This window comes from Schistocerca cancellata, chromosome 3 (genome assembly GCF_023864275.1).
Source record: "Schistocerca cancellata isolate TAMUIC-IGC-003103 chromosome 3, iqSchCanc2.1, whole genome shotgun sequence".
Taxonomy (NCBI): Eukaryota; Metazoa; Arthropoda; class Insecta; order Orthoptera; family Acrididae; genus Schistocerca; species Schistocerca cancellata.
In genome coordinates this window covers 603,560,649-603,584,388 of record NC_064628.1, presented here as the reverse complement: position 1 = coordinate 603,584,388, position 23,740 = coordinate 603,560,649, and the positions used below count along the sequence as shown (strand labels likewise).

Here is a 23,740-nt window from a genome sequence, read left to right as displayed (position 1 = left end):
TATAATATTCAGTGATAAAAGTGCAATTCAAAATAAAATTTCCTTAAATTACAGTTTCGTTTTTCTTATTGGGGTACCCCGAGACCCCACTGGGGTATTAGTGTATGGGCATTTCACTAGAGTAGTTAAGGGTTAAGTATCAACTGTCAGTTCTTGTGGTTGCCATTTGGGTGTCTCAAAAGTGCACCAGTCTCGGTCGCTGGCTCGTTCGCTTTCCAATGTGCGTGGCGTCGGCACTGGTAATAACACACCAACAACAGAAGTTTTATTTTCGTCAGTGTATGTTTGACCATTTCTTAATAATGAGCTCGTCAGCGATGGATTGCTACAGGAGGAATTTGTTGCATCCTTGGCCTCCAAGGACGCTTGATATTTTTTTATTAATGACTGCGTCTATGTGCATGACCTCCCCCCAACTTTTGGTGAACTGAGACGCCACATAGCCATAGCAGCGAATAGAATAACTTCAAATGAAGAACACATTTCGTACACTGCGACCACAGTGTAGACACTTTTATTCCTCCAAGAGACCAGTTTAACAGTCTTACACTGCCCTCCCGTGATCTTGTGGAACTTGTTTTAAAGTTGCACATGTTACATTACATGAAGACAAAGCATAAAAGCCACTCCACACATATGCATATCTGGTTAAAAGCGCCTTTGGTAAAATGCACACAGCTGATAAAAGCCTCATACCATCCACGTCTCTCCCAGGCTTGCCGCATACCACCACACTGCTGACAGCTACATCAAAGAAGGTGAGTGATATGTTGTTAAAGCAAATTATAGAGTTGAGGAGAATAACAGGTGGATAAGGGTGTTTACATAGTTTCGTATTGTTAGTTGCATTAGTGTTGTAGGATGCAACATCGATTAACACACTCTTCTTTTTAGGCGATTGTTAAGCACTGCTTTCAAAGTGGAAAAGCCTAAGATAGGGGCTGAAAGAGAGTTGTCATCTCCTCACCGAGGAAGGTTCATGTTTCTTGAGTGCTGCAGCTAGCAGCAAGTAAACCACGAAAAGGGTCTCACGAGTGTGTAGTGCCAGTGTCATAACCGATTTCTGGTACATGCTAGACTAGTGCTAGTTTCCTTGACACATTTTAAGTGTATCTATTATAGCTGTATATATATTACAAATGATCTCTTATAGAGGTAGTAGGTCTAAGGTTAATTAGGTGTGTCTACGATGAACTGTAAGGAGTTAACAATTTCCTGGTGCAACATCAGGGGGAATTCAGTGGGTTGAATTCTTCAAAGAGTAGAAGAGTGTAAAAGACACAGGCCTAGTTAGATGGGCTTCATCCTACAAAGCAGGCTACTGCCGGCAATTCAACAAATTTTAGCTGAACTTATCTCTGGCTTTAGCCAGCTTTCAGTGCCCGTAACGATTTGTGCATCAGTGCTTTCTGTTACCACTTGGAGCTCAGCCACTTTTCAAACACAGCTACGACTATCTACACCTGTTGTACCAACGGTTCCTAGATGTACATTTTTCGTGTGTTCGACCGGACTCTTTGAGCCTGAAGCCATTTTTGCGTTTGCTCGAGACCTGCCCAGTGTACGCCACACAGGCCCCGCTACCCACGTGGCAGTATACTGCATGTAATGGGCTCCTGTCCTGCTTAGCAGAGCCAGAAACCCCACAACACTATGGCGCAAATCGAGGAATCTGCAGCCTACACGATCGCAGAAACGTCTGAGCCTCCTTTTCACGGCTCTGTACCAGAGGTCTGCAATCGGTCCTGCCGACAATGCTGCAAATAGTGAGCTCTCCTTTAATCTCGCAAGCAAGACTGGCAGCCTCTACAACTTATGATAGCCACTCAAAAGCAGAGAGTACCTCTTCCGATCCAAAGTGATACACATCACTGGTACCAACCTGGACCACCAACTGCAGTTGGCATATCTAAGGCATCTGACAGTGTGAATCCAGTATTCTCCTACATAAATTGGAGTTATAAGGGACAGCTGGTGCACTCAGGCAATGGATAATTTCATATCTAACCAAAAACGTTCAGGAAGTTGTACTTACTAATTACATTGCTGTGTATTTATTAAGTCTATTGCTGGACACTTACTAATTCTTTTCTTCCCCATGTATGTAAACGATCTTCCATGTAATACACAACAAGCAGAATTAATTTACTTTGCAGATGACACTAGTATTGTAATGAGTCCAAGCACACATACGCAAACAGAACAAGAATGATAAACGATGTTCTTAAAAGTAGCACTGATTGGGTTTCTGCGATTACCTCACCCTCAAATTTAAAAAACCGCAACATACTCAGTTCTGCACATCTAGGTGTATTACACCAATGACAAGTGTAACTTTGGAACAACTAAAACAACTCAGTCTAGCCAAACTTGCAGTTCGAATTTCTGGAAATGGTTGGGAGAGGCAAGTCAGTAAGGTGACATATTTTACATATTTTCACTGAATAATTTCATATAGGGTAATGTTCTGGGGTAGCTCAACTTTAAGAAAGAAAGTTTCTATTGCTCAAAAATGTGTTGTCAGAATAACATATCATGCTCACACATGACCTTCTTAAAGAAATCTGTTTAAGAAGTTGGGCATTCCGACTACTGTTTCATAGCATAATTCTCCCTCGTAAAGTTTGCTGCAAGTAATTCACTGCAGTTCAAAAGGAACAATGATGTACATAATTACAAAACCAGAAGGGAAAACGACACTCATTACCCTACACCAAGCATGTCTTTGGCACAAAAGAGAAAGCACAATGCTACAACTAAATTTTTTTTACCACTTACCCAGACAGGAGCCGCCGGCTGACAAACAGCTCAAAAGAGAAGTAACCGATTTTGTGACATTTTAGAAGTTCCTAGCTAGAATCGAAGTAAATACACTCCTGGAAATGGAAAAAAGAACACATTGACACCGGTGTGTCAGACCCACCATACTTGCTCCGGACACTGCGAGAGGGCTGTACAAGCAATAATCACACGCACGGCACAGCGGACACACCAGGAACCGCGGTGTTGGCCGACGAATGGCGCTAGCTGCGCAGCATTTGTGCACCGCCGCCGTCAGTGTCAGCCAGTTTGCCGTGGCATACGGAGCTCCATCGCAGTCTTTAACACTGGTAGCATGCCGCGACAGCGTGGACATGAACCGTATGTGCAGTTGACGGACTTTGAGCGAGGGCGTATAGTGGGCATGCGGGAGGCCGGGTGGACGTACCGCCGAATTGCTCAACACGTGGGGCGTGAGGTCTCCACAGTACATCGATGTTGTCGCCAGTGGTCGGCGGAAGGTGCACGTGCCCGTCGACCTGGGACCGGACCGCAGCGACGCACGGATGCACGCCAAGACCGTAGGATCCTACGCAGTGCCGTAGGGGACCGCACCGCCACTTCCCAGCAAATTAGGGACACTGTTGCTCCTGGGGTATCGGCGAGGACCATTCGCAACCGTCTCCATGAAGCTGGGCTACGGTCCCGCACACCGCTGGCCGTCTTCCGCTCACGCCCCAACATCGTGCAGCCCGCCTCCAGTGGTGTCGCGACAGGCGTGAATGGAGGGACGAATGGAGACGTGTCGTCTTCAGCGATGAGAGTCGCTTCTGCCTTGGTGCCAATGATGGTCGTATGCGTGTTTGGCGCCGTGCAGGTGAGCGCCACAATCAGGACTGCATACGACCGAGGCACACAGGGCCAACACCCGGCATCATGGTGTGGGGAGCGATCTCCTACACTGGCTGTACACCACTGGTGATCGTCGAGGGGACACTGAATAGTGCACGGTACATCCAAACCGTCATCGAACCCATCGTTCTACCATTCCTAGACCGGCAAGGGAACTTGCTGTTCCAACAGGACAATGCACGTCCGCATGTATCCCGTGCCACCCAACGTGCTCTAGAAGGTGTAAGTCAACTACCCTGGCCAGCAAGATCTCCGGATCTGTCCCGCATTGAGCATGTTTGGGACTGGATGAAGCGTCGTCTCACGCGGTCTGCACGTCCAGCACGAACGCTGGTCCAACTGAGGCGCCAGGTGGAAATGGCATGGGAAGCTGTTCCACAGGACTACATCCAGCATCTCTACGATCGTCTCCATGGGAGAATAGCAGCCTGCATTGCTGCGAAAGGTGGATATACACTGCACTAGTGCCGACATTGTGCATGCTCTGTTGCCTGTGTCTATGTGCCTGTGGTTCTGTCTGTGTGATCATGTGATGTATCTGACCCCAGGAATGTGTGAATAAAGTTTCCCCTTCCTGGGACAATGAATTCACGGTGTAGTTTCATTTATGTACTCTGGTAGAATAGCTTTCGAATTTGTGCGTATTAATTCTATATTTAAAAGACAAAGTTCTCGCTTTTTCGTTATGTCGGAATGTAACCCGACTTTGTTACATATTGCAAGTTCCCAATCAGGAGCGAATTATTTAGTCTCAACTGTTGTTTCGGCAGCTTAGTTTTTGAATGTCTGCGTGTTAATCTAATTTATTACACAAACTTCTTGCGTTTTCATCAGTGTCTACAGTACAGTTTCGTAGTGCATGTCGATATCGGTTGTCTGTGTAGTGTACTTTCCACAGACATTAGTATGGATAGAGACTGTGACTGCTGTGTGTTGATGTTAGCCGGGTTGGTGACAGCTCTCTTTCAGCTCCAGACTGTGTTGGGCTCATTTACATAGCTTGAGGCTGCAGGGGATGGACATTACTGTTATGGGCCAGCTGTGAAGATCCAATGGACATCCAGCACGACCCACGAGTCCGCCGATAGGTCCTCACTGGTGGCCAGCCCAGTTACTGCTCGCTTTGATGTTGACCCCTCACACGTCGTCGAGTGTTGAGTTACCTTAGGAAGTGGCAGGCTGCGGAAAACTTCCTGGGGGCCGAGCGTAAAGCCTCCCATTTAGTCTGACAAACAGGTTCCAGGTGTGTGTGTGGCTGACATTGTCCCTCAGTAAGATGCAGTCGCTTGTTCTGATTCAGAGGAAGCCTCTCAGCCTCCCAGATCCAGGCATTCACAGTGGATCGGATTACTGGTATATGGGTGCTCCAACGTCAGGCACGTTATAAGGCCCCTTAGATACATTGCTGCCAAGGAAGGTAGAAACCCATTGTGAATTCCGTGTCCAGATGCCATGAAGAGAATACCAACATAAGCTACTTTATTATTTAATGTTTGTGAAGTTTGGTGAGTGAACATGTAAACGGAATTCTGAGTAGACGAACTCTTCTGATGCCGAAACTGTGATTTTGCTGATTATATTTTTGTTGCTGAGATGATATTTCAGAACACTTCACCTCAAAAATTTTGGAAAATGACGACAGCAGTGAAACAAGTCAGTGGTCACTGGCATCTGTCTTATCAACCTTCTTCAAGTGGGGTTTAACAACGACATATTCCAGTCTCTCTGAAAAAAATAATTAGAGTTAGTGATGCATTAAATGTTTTAGATAAGGAAAATTCTTAATGCTCTGTTGGAAACACATCAAAGCCAGATGAGCTTTTATTTATGACAGAATTATAATTTTCTTAATTTCATAAGGAGAAGTTGGTGATGCATTGGCTAGGAGTTCTTACACCTTTCTAAAAACCTCGTACAGGGTTGGAGCGGGAACTGTGGATTGAAATTTTCTTTTAGTATTAGTAAACAGCCATTGAGTTGTAAACTGGAAAGTTTATTGAAACCACATTAAGAGAGTTTATCAATTTGTAACTGATTGGTCGTTTACTATTTCTACAAGAAGAAACTTTCTAAAACATGATTAGTAAAAGAAGGGGGCTAGCATCACGGCACAGAGGTGAGTGTTTTCTACTGATCAATTAAAAGAAAAGCGCTTCTAGAGAGCAAGTCTAATGTTTCACAGAATCTAAAACACGGGAAAACGCGTAAATTACCTTCAGCCATGTTATGTCATACTTCATAAGACTGTACCTTGTTCATAGCACGTCATCTCGTCTGTGTGGATGGACCTCACAGTTCTTCATGCTAAGTGAGTCATCATCTCAATTATGTATCGTTGCGTACATGACAATCGGCGGTGCCAATACGTTCCAAAACAATAATGTAAATGTCGGGTAGACCGTTCGCCGGGTGCAAGTCTTTCGATTTGACGCCACTGCGGCGACTTGCGTGTCGATGGGGATGAAATGATGATGTTTGTCCTAATCAGTCCGTGAGCGTAGAAAATCTCCGACCCAGGCGGTAATCAAACCCGGGCTCTTGGAATTGACATTCTGTCGCGCTGACCTCTCAGCTACCGGGGGCGGACCGTTCCAAAATGCCGTGCGTGAAAATGCGATTTTTTTAGGGGGCTGTTTGTCACGTTCTACAGAGTACAGCGAGAAAGAGTCGTGTGTTTGGGATTGCCCTTGGTCTAGCGACCATTTGTATACCTATCGAAAGAAGGGCATACTGTACTTAAGCATGCGAAGTTCAGAAGAACGCGAAATGCCCAAGATTGGCTGAAATTTACAGACGCGTGAAATTTGGCACGAACTTCAATGCGAGATGCCTTTAATAGGTTCCACAACGAAACATTGTATCGAAATTCGGTAGAAAATCCGAAGAATTTCAGGTCGTATGTAAAGTACATAAGCGGCAAGACGCAGTCAATACCCTCGCTGCGCGGTGCCGATGGTACTGTTACCGACGACTGTGCCGATAAAGCGGAGTTATTGAACGCAGTTTTCCGAAATTCCTTCGCCAGGGAAGACGAATGGAATATTCTAGAATTTGAAACACGAACAGCTGCTAACATGAGTTTCTTAGAAGTAGATCGCTTGATACGGGCAAGTCTTCAGGTCCAGATTGTATACCGATTAGGTTCCTTTCAGATTACGCTGATACAATAGCTCCCTACTTAGCAATCATATACAACCGCTCGCTCACCGATAGATCTGTACCTACAGATTGGAACATTGCGCAGGTCGCACCAGTGTTTAAGAAGGGTAGTAGGAGCAGTCCATCGAACTACAGACCTATATCATTGACGTCGGTTTGCAGTAGAGTTTTGGAGCATATACTGTATTCAAACATTATGGCTCTGAGCACTATGGGACTTAACTGCTGAGGTCATCAGTCCCCTAGAACTTAGAACTACTTAAACCTAACTAACCGAAAGACATCACACACATCCATGCCCGAGGCAGGATTCGAACCTGCGACCGTAGCGATCGCGCGGTTCCAGACTGTAGCGCCTAGAACCGCTCGGCCACATCAGCCGGCTCAAACATTATGAATCACCTCGAAGGGAACGATCTATTGATACGTAATCAGCATGGTTTCAGAAAACATCGTTCTTGTGCAACGCAGCTAGCTCTTTATTCGCACGAAGTAATGGCCGCTATCGACAGGGGATCTCAAGTTGATTCCGTATTTCTAGATTTCCGGAAAGCTTTTGACACCGTTCCTCACAAGCGACTTCTAATCAAGCTGCAGGCCTATGGGGTATCGTCTCAGTTGTGCGACTGGATTCATGATTTCCTGTCAGGAAGGTCGCAGTTCGTAGTAATAGACGGCAAATCATCGAGTAAGACTGAAGTGATATCAGGTGTTCCCCAGGGAAGCGTCCTGGGACCTCTACTGTTCCTGATCTATATAAATGACCTGGTTGACAATCTGAGCAGTTCTCTTAGGTTGTTCGCAGATGATGCTGTAATTTACCGTCTAGTAAAGTTATCCGAAGTCCAGTATCAGTTGCAAAGCGATTTAGAAAAGATTTCTGTATGGTGTGGCAGGTGGCAGTTGACGCTAAATAACGAAAAGTGTGAGGTGATCCACATGAGTTCCAAAAGAAATCCGTTGGAATTCGATTACTCGATAAATAGTAAAATTCTCAAGGCTGTCTAGCTTATTTTCGTAAGTCTCTGGAGTGTGTTGGAAAAATCAGAGCATGGTGGGATTCTGAGGGGGAGTGGTCAGCCCGTGGAATGTAGCTACATAAGTGACAGTTCCGAGAGCTCTGTCCGACCAGCGAATGTCTCTAGGTGACGGAAGTCTGGCACCGAAGTGATGAGGAGTCGCGCAGGGTGCTGAAACTATGCCCTGCTGCGGAGAGCTGCGTTCAGATAATTTTTTGTAGCGTCTTTGCAGATATCCGTATCTGTACGGAGCGGAATGGCCCCGTGGTTTGAGGCGTCCTGTCACGGACTTCGTGACCCCTCCCACCGGAGGTTCGTGTCCTCCCTCGGGCATGGGTGTGTGTGTGTTGTTCTTAGCATAGGTTAGTTTAAGTTAGTTTAAGTTGTGTGTAAGTGTAGAGACCGATGACCTAAGCAGTTTGGTTCCTTAGTAATTCACATACATTTGAACATTTGAGCAGATATCTGTCGGCCGCTTCCGCAGAGAACAAGGTGGGCTAAAACAGTGAACCTGTCAGCACAACTCTGTTGGTATTAATTCTCATCACTTCTGCAACGAGGCCAGGGGAAAAATCAAGAAGACCGGTTTGTTAGAGGAATCAGTGAGGTCAAGGCAACGGTACTGAAAAATCCTTTTTTTTAGAAGTGGGGGTGGATTCCGTATATCCATCGAAGAACTCGTCGTTCTCCCGGAGTACACCATTTTCAAATAGTTTACAGGATTGCAACCGACTGACGTAGCCGACAACCGCCGATATTTCGGCGGGTGCACATCCTATCATTTTCAGGGCAAAAGTGCAGCAAGTAGACGTTGTGCGAGGGAATTTTAAACCTCCGTTTGCAAAGCAGTTCCGGAAATATAACACTCACACACACATACACATACACACACACACACACATACACACACACACACACATACATACTGTAAACAGTGAGCAAGTTAACTTAGCTTAAAGTTGAAATATCATGGCATAAAGTTTAATGTCAAATGGGAATTCGAACCCAGTAACTAATCCATTGGTTAACAAAACACAATCAAATCTTAGATATCAAGTTTTTCACCAATAGCCAGATGAATTTTACTGCAGTAACGAGGTTGAAAAATTTGCCATATCACGTTTCAAACACGGAACCCATCGTAGTTAAAAAATGATTCAAATGGCTCTAAGAACTGTCCCCTAGACTTAGAACTACTTAAGCCTAACTAACCTAAGGACATCACATACATCCATTCCCGAGGCAGGATTCGAACCTGCGACCGTAGCAGCAGCGCGATTCGGGACTGACGCGTCCAGAACCGCTCGTCCACAACGGCCGGCCCCATCGTAGTTGTTTTCTAGCCACGAAAAAATGAGTTAATGTCACCAGTAGCGACATGTGCGCGTGTTTGAATAAGAAAAAACTTGACGGATAGTTCAAATGGTTCAAAGGTCAGTAAGCACTATGGGACGTAACATCTGAGGTCATCAGTCCCCTAGACTTGGAACTAATTAAACCTAACTATCCTACGGAAATCACACACATCCATGCCTGAGGCAGGATTGGGATCTGCGACCGCAGCAGCCGTATGGTTCCTGACTGAAGCGCCTATAACCGCTCGACCACAGCGGCCGGCGACGGATAGTTCTGTGTAGACAGGGAGTCGAACACTGCACATACCGTCTATATGGCTACACACGTGGAAATCTTAACTATCGAATTCTTTTTCAGCAGTATTTACGAGTGGAATGTTTGAACCTGAAATGAAGTGATGAGGATTTCTGTGTCTGACGGGGATCAGAGTGGGCTTTTACCGTTATTGATGAGAATGTATGAAGAGATGTTTTAAATTATAATTATTTTTCATCAGTAGTTCGGTGTAAGTAAGCTACAGGTTGAAATGATATGTAAATTTTTGTTAGGGACAAGGATTCAACCCAGATTCATGCCTTTCCTTCAGATATTAAGGGGTTTGAAATATTGGGGAAACATCGAAATGACGGAATTACATGGCCCCGAAGGGGACCATTCCGTGAAAGGGGCCATCTGATTTCGAACCCCAGTTCAGAGCCAATATTATCAAGATTCCAATAAAAATGCAATGTTATTAACGCCCATTGATCTCACATGACCAATGGTTCATTAAATTAAATTAAAATTTATAATACGAAGAATATTGCTGCTGACTGAGTCCAATTGCTGCGACTTCCGTCTCTGTAACAACCCAACTTGAACCAAATTTCCTCCAGTCGTTAGTGAAGCGAAGCCGGCCTGGTGGCCGAGAGGTTCTAGGCGCTGCAGTCTGGAACCGCGCAACCGCTACGGTCGCAGGTTCGAATCCTCCCTCGGGCATGGATGTATGAGATGTCCTTAGGTTGGTTAGGTTTAAGTGGTTCTAAGTTCTAAGAGACTGATGACCTCAGAAGTTAAGTCCCATAGTGCACAGAGCCATTTGAACCAATTTTTTTTTTTTTAGTGAAGCGACATCGAGTTTGTTGTGTATGAACCATGGTGCTAACCTATGTTGTTTAATTCGCGTTACCAGGGGAGAGAGGTATCTGCCTGTGTCTGTTAAGAATGGTGGTCATTAAACAAAAAAACCTCATCATGAGGTGGCTCATGATTTTCGAGATGAGAATTTTGACTTCCTGTACGTGGTTCACAGCCTGCTCAACATATTTGTTTCATTGTTCGACCACATTGCCATTCATCTATGTACACTTACATTTGTATACACATTCCGCAGACCACCTTGTGGTGCGTGGTGGAGGGTATCTTGTTCCACTACTAGCCATTTCTTTTCCTGTTCCACTCGCGAATGAAGAGAAGGAAAAATAGCGTCCTGTTTGCCTTCGTACGATGTCTGACTTCTCTTATTCGCAAGCTAATTGTGCGTTAGTGGCAGAGATATCGTTCCGCGGTCAGCCTCGAATGCCAGTTATCCAAATTTTCTCAACGGTGCCTCACTGAGGGAAGGTCGCCGTCCCTCGATGCATTCGCATTTGAGTTCATCGAACATACTGGTAACAAATATAGCAGCACGCCTTTGAATTCTACAGTGTCTTAATCCGATCTAGTAAGGATCCCACATACTCCAGCAGCACCCAAGAACGGGTCGCACTAGTGTTCTACACAATACTCTCTTTATAGATCTACACTCTCCTAAATTTCTACCCACAAACCGAAGTCGACCATTCTCCTACCCTACTGCAGTCAATACGCAGCCGTTCCATTTCATATCGTTTGGCAACGATACGGCTAGACATTTAATCGACGTGACATTGACAAGCAGCACAGTCCAATTGCTGTAATCGAATACTGAATGATTGTTTTCCAGTTCTTCTGCATTAAGTTATATACTTCTATATCTAGAGCTAGCTGCCATTCATCGGACCAACTAGAAATTTTGTCTAAGCCATCCTGTATCATCCTACTGCCGCTGAACGACGTTATCTCCCCGTACACCACAGCTTTATCAGAAAAAAGCTGCAGATTGCTGCCAACCCTGTGCACCAAATCATCCCTATATATAAAAGGTTATGTCCTGACTCACTGACTAACTTACTCATCATGGCCCACCCCAAAACGCTAAGGATGGAAACTTGAAATTTGGATAAACTAAGAAACTTATACTGTAGCCGTCGTTTAAAAAAGGATTTTTCTAAATTCCAACCCTAAGTGTGTGAAAAAGGGGAGGAAATGTAGTTTTGAAAAATGTCACTGTTAAGACAATTTTGAAGGTAGACCTTCGAAAATTGGTTTTTGGTTTCTTGGCCAGAAATAAATAAATATCTGTGTTAGCATTTTTGGAAAGTTAATCGTATGGGGCGAAATAATCGGTGAAATCTTGTTTTGAAAATATATCATTATTGAAGAACTACTGAAGTAGTTTTCAAGCTATGAACATTGATGTTTGACTTCTCAGTTACAAATTAAAAAAATACTTGTTTCATTGGTTTTGAAAAATGAACTTCAAATCGTGGGAAATACGGGATGAGATTGTTTAGGAAAATATTTTACCATCTAACTACTTTATTTTTATTTTATTTTATCTAATTGCTTTTAAAGCTAAATCTATGAACATTTAATTTTGCTTCTCAGTTAGAAATGAAACCCACACACGTCGCTAAGTGTGGAATTCAATTCTTAAGAGTGTGAAACAGCTGGTGAAACGTTTTATGAAAGTATTTCACAACGAAAGCATTTTTAAAAGTAAAACTTTGAAAATTGGTGTTTGGCGTCTCGGTTGGAAACGAAAAAATACGTGTTTCACTCTGGGAATTCAAGCCGTAACGGGGTGAAACAGGGTCAGAGTGACTCAATGACTCATCACCTAGCCCAAAATGCTAATGACAGAAACTCTAAGTTTGAAGAGTGCTTGGACCTTATACTGCAGGTATCGTTTAAGAAGGGATTCTCCGAAATGTCCCTCCTAAGGGGGTGAAATACGGGATGAAACGCTTTTTGAATGTTTGTCACTATTAAGGGATTTCCGAAGCTAGAACTACAACGCTATTTGGTTTCTCAGTCAGAGTAAAAAAAATACGTCTTTCTGCATTTTTGGAAATTGACCCACTAAGTGCGTCAAATAGTGGATGAAAGTTTTTTGAATAACCACTAAATGAGTTTTAAAGTTACATATGTTATAACTTGTATTTAAATTCTCGGTATTTTAATTCTCTATTAGAAATAAAAAATAAAAATACGTGTTTCATTCAGAATGAGATTTTCACTCTGCAGCGGAGTGTGCGCTGATATGAAACTTCCTGGCAGATGAAAACTGTGTGCCCGACCGAGACTCGAACTCGGGACCTTTGCCTTTCGCGGGCAAGTGCTCTACCATCTGAGCTACCGAAGCACGACTCACGGCCGGTACTCACAGCTTTACTTCTGCCTGTACCTCGTCTCCTACCTTCCAAACTTTACAGAAGCTCTCCTGCGAACGTTGCAGAACTAGCGCTCCTGAAAGAAAGGATATTCGCAGGTCCGCAGGTTCGCAGGAGAGTTTCTGTAAAGTTTGGAAGGTAGGAGACGAGGTACTGCCAGAAGTAAAGCTGTGAGTACCGGCCGTGAGTCGTGCTTCGGTAGCTCAGATGGTAGAGCACTTGCCCGCGAAAGGCAAAGGTCCCGAGTTCGAGTCTCGGTCGGGCACACAGTTTTAATCTGCCAGGAAGTTTCACGTGTTTCATTGTTCCTGCAAATTCAACTCCTAAAGGAGTGGAATTTCGATTAAATAAAAACAAAACGCGCCGTATAGTCTACGAGAGCGAAGCAGTGGGTGCTAAGCTAGTTTATGGATGTACAGAATTAAAGCCGTCTCATCACACTTGCCTTTGGCACTCCTCAAGATAATCTTGGCATCCTCGTCCGTAGTTCGCAGCATATCACGTGAGAAAACCCAAGCTGATTTCCCATCAGCTATGCTTTCTAAATCCAAGTAGATTTGTCGACAAAATCTTTTCTGTCACAGAGACATTAATATATATTCAAACTCAGAATACGTTCATGAATTCTGCAGGACATCAATGTTTATGATACTGGTCTTTAACGATGCGAGTCTGTTCTTTTACCATACTTACACACGGAAAGGCGAGAAATTTGCGATAAAGCCAAGTAAGGGACCAGGGCCGCTGCGCACTCTCTGTAAAACTGAACTGAAATTCCAACCGAACTTTGTGGCTTTTTTTTTTTTTTTTAGCAACTCATTCAGTTATTTGTCTACACCGCAGAAGCCTATGTCCTCCACACGGGAGACAGTGCGACGGTCAAACAATGGTATATTTGTACGCTCCTCCTGCGTGAATAATTTCTTAAATTCGAAATTTTTAACATCAACTCTCCTTTTGCTATCTTCTATAGCCAGACCAGATTGATCGACTGGATAGAAGTCTGCTACCGTCTCACCGATTTTGCGTAGGAAGAGAATTTTCTCGGGATCGCGGCAGTGTCTTTAGCTACGGTTTGATGGTGGAACTAGTTGTTTGCGTTGCCCCCCGATCTTCTTAAAGGCGCAAGAATTTCTACCGCTGTATGCCTGTCGAAAATTTTGCGTTCTATTTTGAACCGATAATGCAACGATCTCTACTGCGCCAGCATTTTCCGAATGTTATTATTAAACCGTTGTGTGTCTTTTCGTTGTTAATCCACTTCCTCGGCACATATTTCTCCATAGTTCATTTACAGTCCGGTTAAACTTTGCCAAAAATTCCTCTACGTCCATCATGCTGCAACTAAATGATGTCCATTCGTTGCCTAAGTGCGATGCTACTAACTGCATATCTGATCTTTCTCTAATAAACATTCTTCTGCGCTTTTTGATGGATATATTAACTTCAGTAACTATCATCTTTATGATGATATCTTGATCATTGATCCATGTCTGTATAGTGAATCTGTATATTAGGTCAAGCCTCTTTCCAGCTGCAACATTGTAAGGTGTCACATCACAATGATTTAATTTCCACCCATTGCTACGTGATTAATCTGAAAATAGGAAATATTTGACAGGTTCTCTACCGTTCTGAGACCATTTGAATGGAACTAACATCGTAAGCTACTGTTTTCCATTAATTCTCAATATGCATTGCATGATGGGTGATTGGTTTCACTAGCAAAGACTGTGAGCTCAGTGGAATAAGAGACAGAAATGGGACGTAGGTGTGACAGTATGCGTGCAAGCAGCCTTCACCAGCGCGGAAGTGGCGAGTAGTGTGGGGATGTGCCGACACAGCTTCCAAAGGTGGTTTGCCAGTCCAGCTTACTGCCGAAGGTCTCACAGCCACACGCAGGTAGACTCGGGGAACTTTCATGGTTCAAATGGCTCTGAGCACTATGGTTCTTAACATCTGAGTTCATCAGTCTCCTAGAACTTAGAACTACTAAATCCTAACTAACCTGAGGACATCACACACATCCATGCCCGAGGCAGGATTCGAACCTGCGACCGTAGCGGTCTCGCGGTTCCAGACTGAAGCGCCTAGAACCGCTCGGCCACACCGGCCGGCGACCTTTCATGTTAGAGCGGTCGGTGACCTCACAGGCTGGATCACGAGGTGGTACACATCATGTGCACCTGAGCTCAGTCACGTCTGGAAATCTTGTTGAATAATACAGAGGGAGTCCGGAATGTCCTCATCGACACAGTTGCGTCTACAGCCATTGGCTTGGCGGTCACGTATGCCGGGCTGCTTACCCAGAATTTTCCACTGAGTGGTCTTCGGTTGGTGAAATTTTGTGCAAATGGCACAGTAGGGATAAATTCTGGAATTTTGGACGCAAAAAGCCAAACTAAAGTCGGTTGTTGCTCGGCTGTCAGAAAAATGAGCAGAGAGGGTGAATGTATAGGGAATTCAGTGATTATGATTCGCTACCCGCAATTATGGCAGATGACACCAGAGGTTTTCCGGAGAACCAGCAGTGTTCATGGTAGGACAGTTAATATTTTTTAAAATATCAGGAATCCGATATATCGATATTTAAGAACAGTTTCAGGCCTTCGATATACCGGAAAAAGTATCGTTATATCGACGCAAAAAATATCGGCGTACCGGCCTATAAAAATATCGGCTGTACATTGTACATGCACTGCCGGTTTTTTGAGCATTAGATTCAAATGGTTCATATGGCTCTAAGCACTATGGGACTTAACATCTGAGGTCATCAGTCTTCTAGACTTAGAACTACTTAAACTTAAGTAACCTAAGGACATCACACACATCCATGCCCGAGGCAGGATTCGAACCTGAGACCGTAGCAGCAGCTCGGTTCCGGACTGGAGTACATTTAGGTATTCATTTATTATTAGATATCCCGTACATTAACAAGCAAGCAGCCTACTTATCCCCCTTAGAGCAAGAATTGAAAGGAAAACGATGAATTTTCCCGCTTGGCGATGACCACTTTGCTAACAGGGGTTACTGCGTGTAAGTGGCACCATAAATGGTATGCAATGGGTCCCCCGTACATTAACAAGCAAGCAGCTTGCTTATCCCCCTTAGAGCAAGAATTCAAAGGAAAACGATGAATGTTCCCTTGTAGCGTCAAAATTGCGTGGTGAAGTTAAACATTGCAGTTTCTTTTGGTAGCGCCGAGGACCGATTACGTCAGCATTTCCTCTGACATGCCTCCGCCAACCGCAAAGGTCAATCTTCTCATTTAGATTTATATCCATCGTTTTCAGTAGCTGTTTTTTAAAAACTCTGGTTTGAAGAAACAGTACACTACTTGCGATAAAAATTGCCTCTTAACGTAACTGGTGTACTGTTTCTTTACATCGGAAATCTTGTTATTCCATTCACACCGCAACCTACCAGTGGAATCGGACTTCTTTCTGTCAGCTATACTTGCTTCACCCCTCAATGAAAAAGACTAGACGAGATGGAAGCTCAAAAAATAGTAAAAGCCCTTCACACAGTGAAAGCAAAATTGTGTTCCGCCACAATTTCAAAAGCCAATGTCAAATAATTACTGAAAAAAAACATTGGAAACTTGTGGTAAGGTCTTATGAGACCAAACTGCTGAGCTCATAGGTCCCTAAGCTTACACACTACTTGAGCTAACTTAAACTTACTTACGCTAAGGTCAACACACCACACTCATTCCCCGAGGGAGGACTCGAACCCTCGGCGGGGAAGCCGCGCGGACTGTGACCTGGCCTCTGAGACCTCGCAGCTACCCCACGCGGCTGTTTACTGAAAATTGCGAACAAAATATAAAATAAAAATATTGGCACTCGGTATCGCCATTTCTATATCGATATATCGGTGCAAACGGTATCGCCCATATACGAGTATGACCGAGCGAGGTGGTGCAGTGTTTAGCACACTGGACTCGCATTCGGGAGGACGGCGATTCAATCGCGCGTCCGCCCATCCTGATTCACGTTTTCCGTGATTTCCCTAAATCGCTCGAGGCAAATTCCGTTATGGTTCCTTTAAAAGGGCACTTCTTTCCCTGTCCTTCCCTATTCCGATGAGACCGATGACCTCGCTGTTTGGCTCTTCCTCCCCAACAACCCAACCCAATCCTCAGCAACCATGGTGCGACAAAGGCCCATATCGATATTTGCTGAAAAAATTATTGTCGATGTATCGATATGCTGCTAACAGTCCTAGTTCGGAGAGGGTCTTCCATCCGGACGCCCATGAGGAACCGATGTCTTGCACTTCAGCCCTTCTTGATCACGGATGGACTTGCTCTCTTTTGCTCTTAAGCGACCTTGTAGTTTTGCGAGTAATTAGTCCATTGTACTTGTAAACTACAACGATTTCGAACTTCACTGAGAGATCTCGTTTATTACGCAACATATGTCGATCTTTAGAGCACTTCTGCTGGTATACACTCAAGTCGAGACTTTCCTGAATTTCGACGTTCTGAGATCACGTCTCGCAACTGTTGCGTCGAGAGAACCTACAAAACAGCATTCAGATTTAGTAAATTGTGGACCGCCGTCTGCTGCCCATGGTCTTCTATTTTAGCATTTAGAATATTCTGAAGGGCTGCAGCTTTTCCGACGGCGCAGATTTCTTCGAGAATCGTCACTTCGTTTCGCCCCCACGTTGTCTTCATGATGATATTCCGATTCACCCTGTCATTGTAGTGATGCAAAGTAAATTGTGTTCTTCATCTCCACAATCAAATCAATTGTTTAGGAGCGGTTTCTTCTAGAGTTTCATACAGAGGTGATGTCATTCATTTCGCATTTATCTCACAGATCGCACTTCGAGAAACAGATCTGAACTAGGCAGATCATTGCTAGTATTAGTTTAGAGTGACTTTCTTTTTATACGTCCGTTGGACGATTGCGCCACTGTTTCATCTTGATTTAAATGGGTAAAGACTTAAAATAAATTTGTATAGTGCAGAATTACATTCTTTCGGAAGAGAGAATTTTTCTTTCACCATCAATTTTTATTGCTTTGTGCTGTTTTACATTAATAATGTTCAGATGCAATAGTTAGTTTGGAAGAGCTTAGGGGCAAAAATATAGTGTGAATATCCTAGAAAATCACTGAACAAACCTTGGGATATGCTCTGGTTTTGTGATATTCACCGTGATGTAACTGTTTGTTGTTGTCGGTTAGGTACTGTTTCTAAACACTACATCAAGATGGTATTTATAAGTGACAGAGTCACTCTTCATATCTTGTTAGTTAAATCCGTTGCGCAACTTTACATGCTTGTAGGTACGCTTGGTTTGTCTGCTTCCGTACTCCGAGAACCGTTTCTGTAAAACATGTAGTGAGTAAATAGATGTCCAAATCTCTATTAATGTCGCCGCCAGCTAACACTGGATGATCTGGGTACTTCTGTGCCACTGACCGCACACTTCCTTTGAATGATTCTACGATAGTTACGCTGCAATCGCGTGGCCGCGAAAAACATCGGATGCTTAATTTTAGTTCTGGTAGGCCTGCTACTCGCATCCTGGTAAATTCACAGTGAGACATAATTTCGAACTCAACTGACACAATATTTATGTCGACAGCAATGAACACACCCATCCTATGGCGTCCAGTCTGTCCTTTAAATAAACGTTTCATGCCTCACTAAATATTTCAGTTTTTTCTGGTTCGTTTTCCAGCCAGTTCTCGGTTCCGATATATCTTTGCTGGAGGGTAGTAAATTCAGGAATTTTGTTACAAACATTTTACTGTTACAGTTTTGACAGTCAAAGCGTCTTTACTTTGTATGTGGTCCAAATTCGCTCTGCGCATCGACTGGCGAGTGTTCATCAGAGACGTCAAAATACCACCTAGTCTAAAAAACCTCCATATACACTCCACAAGTACTCTGCTACCAGCTGCCTCAGCTACTATCTTTTGATTTGATTATGTAATTGCTGAAATAAAATCACGTAACGGCCACCTGTAAGATCTGGCAAAACTGTAAGACGTGGAGATTTCTACAGGAAGAGTTGCTTTAAATTTGAGCTGAAACAGTACTGCACGCATTGGTGATCCAGTGGTAAACGTGTTAACGTGAAGTTCATACATCCCTCTCTATTTTTTAAAACCACATGTTGTGTCCTACAATTGTGTACGCAACAGCATGATGACCATAAGTTATGCAGATTATGAGGAGGAGAACATTAAAATATTTTATGTACTAATGAATGCAAAATTTACCTTGTAAAGAGGTTTGTGTGTGCTGAAGTTAATGGAGGTTATTGTAACGTATTGTCATATATGTTGCAACAGCCAAATTTACTAAATGTCAGTCTGTATTTGTCCTAGAATTACTGTTGCAGAGAGTTATTGAATGTTTTATATGTTTAAAGGTGAGCATGGAGTGTGGAATGGAAAAAAGGAATCTACAATTTTTGATATTTTGTTCTCTATGGATTCAATAGATGAATGCTGGCAGTGGAGACAGCTGAAAATATTTGCACGTGTTTCGGGTAAATGCATGCGAAGAAGTCACGTCACAAAATAGTTTTCATGTTTCAACCGGAAGTGTTGGGCACATTCAAGGAGATCAGTGCGCTTTTATGACGAACGTTTCCACAGTTTACCACTATAGTCTTTGCCACTGTATCCGACTTCAGCCTTTGTAAGACCCTCACATTCAATGGGCAACTTTGAGGAAAATAAGGATGAGCAGGTTTAAACGTCCTGTTGGTTATGAGTATTTTGTCTGGGCCGTTCCAGTTTGTCATCAGCGAGAGCTCTAACGTCCGAAGAGCTAACCTAACCGAAATAACACCCAAGCAAAAAGGTCAATGGGACAAGTAATGTACCAAGAGAGTAATCTGAAAAATAGAATACCTCTAAATACGCAAACGTTTACTTGGAATATGGAAAACTATTAGTTGCATTTCGGAATGACGGCAATCAAAATTTTGTGCCGGACTGGGACACCAGCCCTGATTTCCCGTTTATTGTGAGCGGTCACCTGACCGTTAGGCTACCCATGCATGACTCACGGACAGACCTAAACTTCCCTATGTCATCAACAATCTGTTTACAACCAGCACTCGAACATCCATTATGTATATTCCAGTACAGAGGAGACATGTCTGCTGCCTGGTGTCAGTGCATAAGTATGACATTGCAATGCCTGTCTTGTTCAAAAGTACGATGAAACGTTCCTTTAGATATGCATGCAGATCCGAATGAACAGGCACTGTTGAGACTTTATGAAATACATGAAATGTATTCTCAACTGCCAATGTGGACAACCATCAGCTGTATAATGCTGTATAATGAATATTTGTACTGTAATGGGAGTCATATCACGTTTTCCTCCTTATCACGAGCAGTTGCCTTACCATTAGGTAATTTGAGCGCCCTTCACGTCAGACCCAGTCTTCCATATGTTGTAAAACATATGTCTACAACGAGCACTCTCACATCCATTATTTACTCGTATATTCCTGTATGGGGGAGACATTGTAACTGAAAGTCGCTTGCCCATATCGGTGGATAATTACGATAATGCTGTGCTTGCGGTGCTCAGAAGGGAATGTTCCTTCAGACATGTATGCATGTCCATGCTCGCAGCTGTATATACAGCTCATGTATTTCATAAAGGCTGTAATTACCACAATGCCTGTTTCTTCAAACATGCATGCATGGCTGAAGGAATATTGCATTGTACTTCATAACAACACAGGATTTGCAACATCCTATTTATCCACCGACGCCAGCCAATGACTTTGAAATAAAATGGATGCATTCCACAGGAATATACATAATGGATGTATGAGTGCTGGTTGTAGATACATGGTTGACGACATACAGGAGATTGGGTCTGGCCACGAACGATATTCATATAGGCTAATGGCAAGGCGATAAGCGGAAAATTCAGGTTCGAATCCCAGTCTGGCACAGATTTTCATCCTCTTCATTCCATTACACAGCTGATGGTTGCTCATATTCGTAACTGAGAATATATTCGATGTATTTCATAATGGATGTTGTCAGCACAAGCCTGTTCCTTTGGACATGCATGTTTGTCTGAAGGAACATTGCTTCACACTTCTGCACAACACTGACACGGTAATGTCGTTCATATAATTGACAGAAGTGGCAGCCGCCTTACCTTGTTGCTTCAGAAAACATAGGCTCTCTCCAGTATATAAGGTGTGGACGCACCCTGTCGATGCCCACCATGACCAGTCCCATGGCTGCCAGCAACGTTGTTTCTTCATTCTTCGTTGTTACGCCATTATTGACAGGTGCGGGTAGCAAATCCCTCACCCGCCCCTTTAATAGGAGCACAAGGTGAAAGTGCCTAGTGGTACACCTAAAAGAGAGAGGTGCCAGAAACCCGGCCAGCAATTCCATCTAGACGTCATTAACTTTAGGAGTGTCTGCCAGAATCACTGGCAGCTAAAAGCACGACACCCTCACTGGCGGCTAAAAGTACGACACCCTTCGTCGCTGTGCTCAATGGGCTTCTAAGGTGCCTCAGAGGGAACGGCTCAACATCCATTCACTGCTATCCCCACCTTGTGGAAGGTGAATGCTACCGTGGCCTTAAGTGCAGGGGTAGTGAGCCATGTTGCCTAATATGTAGTGGGGGAAGGGGAATGCTGACGTCATTTATACTAGCTGATGACACTGGATTCGCTCTTGAGGTGCGGGTTGTCTATGTTTATGCTGAGTACGTAACTGGTTCTTGAGCAAGTGTTGTCTCTGACCACGACCTCGAACAGTTACTGACACCTGTGCTAGAGTTTCACCCTTCCAGAAGCAGGTTGTAAAACGTGACAGCCAGGCGTGGGGGTAGGACGCAAGAGATCCTTGATATCAGCATTGTTATTAGGCATAGTTTTCATGTCACTATGTTTTAATTTCCTATCATTTTTCGCGTTTCCTATCTTTATTACCGATACTTCTACAACTACCCCAACTACCAAAAGTTTTGTGTTCGATGTGTCTCTGCTGAGACCAACCTCAGTAAGTTTACTGACTATATATTCAGCGTTTTCACACTCTTAGGCTAGAACGACCGGTCCACGTTGGACTACTGTTGGACTGTATAATCCAGAAAAGTTTTCAAAGTTTCACAAGTGTGTATTCTGAGCAATGGTGATAAAGGACAACAAAATTGTCTGAACCTCCTATATGCAGGAATGTGACTTTGAAACCCTGTATGTGGCTTAATTTTGTTAATATTTTATTTATGTAAGCTTATCATGACATTAATCCATTACAAGAATTGAATACTCTGTATGTGCCTTAAATTTACTCGTATTTATATGTGCTCAGTGCTCATCACAGAATTAGTGCATTATGGATATATGTACCATGTGTCTCCATTACTCTCTACAATTTAGATGATGCCGTATAATCTTGTTCTTATTGTAGGGGAATGAATTACAAATGTAACTTTTGTATATCCAGTGCTTAGTTGCTTAAGAATAAAGAACATGTCTACGCATGGTATTCTAGCCCTAAGACAATTATGTCATTTCATTATTTTCAGCTGAGATTCAATACTTGCCCTCAATACTTTTCCTTAAAATTTAGCTGACGGAGCAGTTACACTCAGTACCCAACAATTACAACGTTTTTGTGTCCGTTATTTAGAGCCAAATGTAGGTCTGCATCACTATTGATAGAGCTGGAAATATTTGCAACAGCTTCGTAGTATATTCATTCTCTTGTCGAAATTTAATTTTTGCCAACTCCTATTGTAATCACATTCGTGAACACAATACCAGAATGAAACTCTGGGAGCTATACCTTCGAAGTCAGTAGATCATGTAGCTAACTTTTGGATCTGCTCCTGCTCAAAAGGTATAGGTATACAGGCATGAAGCATTCAGATACCTATACAGACGTGTTACATTTTAGGCAGAGTTGCAGACCGGTATACAGTTACTCACTAAATTTGTTTTTTCTTCGAAATACTTCTCTACTATAGATAATACACTGAAAAGGAGTAATCATTTAAGAGCGAGAACGTGATTGTTTCAAGAAAAATACCTTAGCTGCACCACATATTAAGTTTTAACCACGTAATCGACTCCGGGATCTCATCTACAAGAGGCCATATTTAATGCGATAGCATGTATTAGTAGCTAAACATAAGGGTAAAGAAGTAGAGCAGAGATTACATTGGCGACGCTTTTTCTCAAAGCACATGACTTGAGCACATAATAAAGAACCTTGCAGTACTTGCGTATGTCATATGATGTCGGTTTAAAAGACACTGTGTAATGCACAAAAAAATGGAATAGAAGGACAGAGCATAGAAAAAGTTCCTTACCTACGAGAATTATTAGTACATTAGTTACATAAAGAAATCTACACGACGGGTTAGTTTTAAATATGATACATGTAAATGCGTGAAATCGCTTCAATCATACCGTTGGTAGCTTGAAAGTCTTCACGCAATTCCCGTTGACGTTGACGTACCCGGAATGACATTTCGTTGGTACGTCGATACCATGTCCAAGAGACATCAAGGTTGTAGTTTCTGTTGACTGTGGACCAGCGAAAACCGCCTGTACAGTTAAAGTGATACACAATACATATATCCACATCATTCTTCGGCGGCGTCTGCAGCTAAAGTGACACGTCTATGTAATTCTGCTGACTTTCACGTCCTCCAAACTGTAATCCAAGGTGAATCAACAGTTACGCAATCGCTGCTAAACAGTTTCTTGAGAACCGGCTCCCAAATAATGATGTCACGAGTTTTACGCAAGCTCCTTTCCTTCTGTACATCTAACATTTTTTGCCATGTTCACTGTATCTGCATGTCCCAATGTCTTTCGCTAGCTCTTAACCTGCAATGCGGAATGCTGTCTGCTGGAGACGAATAATTACTATTTCACAATCAATGACGCAATTTATGAAGTTCATAACAGGGAACATTTTATCATGGGTGTAAAGGAATTTGCGCGGTCATTTGGGATGTCCATGCGCAATTCACGCTGTCAATCCAAAATTCTGTAA

The 23,740-nt window shown here is 43.3% G+C and overlaps 1 long non-coding RNA gene across 1 annotated transcript in view; it reads right to left on the bottom strand.

The window, feature by feature from the left end:
• Window positions 1-23,380, bottom strand: part of LOC126175511 (uncharacterized) — a 50,269-nt gene extending 26,889 nt beyond the window's left edge. Inside the window, exon 1 of the long non-coding RNA XR_007535581.1 lies at window positions 23,149-23,380. This is a non-coding gene — a long non-coding RNA (uncharacterized LOC126175511). The remainder of the gene's footprint in view (window positions 1-23,148) is intronic.
• Window positions 23,381-23,740: the final 360 nt, after the last annotated feature.